The sequence below is a fragment of the Limulus polyphemus genome, unplaced genomic scaffold (assembly GCF_000517525.1).
Source record: "Limulus polyphemus unplaced genomic scaffold, Limulus_polyphemus-2.1.2 Scaffold945, whole genome shotgun sequence".
In the NCBI taxonomy this organism is placed as follows: domain Eukaryota; kingdom Metazoa; phylum Arthropoda; class Merostomata; order Xiphosura; family Limulidae; genus Limulus; species Limulus polyphemus.
Window position 1 is genome coordinate 1 of NW_013666555.1, and position 2,390 is coordinate 2,390.

Sequence of the window (2,390 nt, forward strand, 5' to 3'; positions counted from 1 at the left end):
GAGGTGGGGGCGCCAAAAGTGTCTTTGACCCCGGGTGCTGAAAACCCTTGCTACGCCACTGTGTATGCTACACTTTTATTTATTAATGAAATCTAATCAAAAACACCTTAGGTATTTAAAAAGGTACGGTCAAAAAAGGATTGGGCGTGGGATTTAAGGGAAGGAAATCAAAATTGCGGCCAAAATGGTAACTAAACATATAGCATTGATATGAATTTTGCATCAAATATTCATGCAATAGTTAGCCAGGTCGCGTTTTGGTTCAACTTGGGCATGATGGTGAAATAAAATATGCGGCCCAGCTAACTAATGAATGAATACTTGCTGTAAAATTCTTATCAATGCTACAATTGTAGCTACCTTTTTGTCCGCCAATTTTGATTTCATTCTTTTAAGTCGCATGTTCAATTCGTTTTTGGCCGCACCTTTTTTTCGCACCTAGTGTGTTTTTGATTAAATATCATGACCTTTTGTCAATACACACCAACAAACCACAGCAAGTAAGAAAGTGACACTTGATAGTAACCACATCAGCTTTAGGACCCCAACCATATTATTCGGAACAGACCTATACTTTACAGAAACAACCAGATTCTTTAAATTATATGGTGATAGTTTTACTCTCTAAAACAGTGTTAATAACTTCATTTATAGTAACGCCTTGGAATTTAGATTAACAGTTTTTTGTCATCATCCGCATGCACTCGGGACAGCCGTATCAAGCATCATTATTTACGCTAATTGCACTACGTGACACTAAACCTCTTTAATTAGAAGAATTTCATAAAATTTAACAAATTTGTGCTTAAAAATTGGAAATGATTAAGGAATAATAACCGTACACCCGTATGATTTTTTTTAAAACTTGAGCCAGAAACTGATAATCTAGTTTGCTTGACCTGATCAATACTTATGTATCTGCACATCCTTTCTCCCTATAGTTTTGCTACTTCCCCATATCAGCGGTTTTTAGTCCGAATGACAATGGCAAAAACTAAAAACCGTCCACTTTTATTCTTAGTTGAAGCTGTAGTAAAAATTTCAGACTTATAGCTCACGTGACTTTTGCATAGGCGTGCGCAAAAGTTGTGGTTAAATTTTAGCGTTTTTTGTTGAATAACTTTGCACGTGTGGCTTATATTTAGCTCACATTTGACACCTAATTGTAGGTTGTAAAGATCTATCAGTGTACCCAACTTTAAAAAAATACATAAAAGTTAAATATGGTGTTATATTAAATAAAGTTTCCATACTTTCCTTTGCGAAGAAACAAAATACAGGAAAAAATTCAATCAAAATTGGAGATTTTGTATGTCGTGTATTTCTTAATGGATTAACTTGAAATTTGACATATGAAGTAAGGGTCCAGCAGAGAACATCTACTGAAAATATGTGATAATTTGGATTACCACAGTCTGAGCTACAGAAAGTGGAAAATCGCTAAACTATCACTCCTGTTAATGACACACAGTGTGTCCTGCAGGTTGTTTTGGCCGCACGACACACTACAGTGTGTCTTGATTTTCTAAAAGATATTGTTACGACAGCGGTAGTCACGTGACTCTGGTAACACGTCATGATATTCTAGAAGATTCACGAAGAAACGAGATGTACGCTTTTTGTATATATAAGACCGGTAAGAAGTGGCGGCAACAATGGAAGTCCAATACACTTAATTTCCTCAGTCACGCTATAGCTTAAACAAACGCTATAATTCACAACGAACAATTCACGCGCTTCACTCAATTGTCCGTCTCTATCTCTGTCTGCAATTTTGTCGGGAGATTACTAGATATAGGGTAGTCTGGTATATATAAGATGGTGACAACGTGACGGGACAGTGTGTAGGTAGTGAGTAATTGAACTGCAGTCAGAAAGTATTGTTGAAGTTAACGTCGTTTGTTATAGAGCGGCTGTTGAAAATAAGTGTATCGGTAAAGTTATATTCAGAAAGAATAAACCAGTTTTATTAAGAAAGGACTTGTGTCGCTAAAGTTTCATGGGAACGAAGTTACGGAAAATCAACTAACGAACGGAGACGTAACACTATGCTTCTGACAGAGGATCGCTGATGGTATCTCGCTTAAAAGGGTGCATGGGTTTTAATCACTAAATTATATACCTACATAAAATTGAATGATTCCAATATGTCTTGGTTCCCTGTGTAAACACCAATACCTTTCTAAAAACACCCAGTAAAAACGGTAAAGTTTCAGTTAGTTAGGTTCTAAATGGTAAAAATATTGTTACGCTTCTGGTCGTTTGTTAATTACCCGTAAAAATTCTTTCGGATAAACTTCAGCCATACAAGTTCTTTCTTAAATAAAACTAGTTTATTCTTTCTCAATACAACTTTGCAATACACTTAATTTCCACAGTCACTTTAAGTT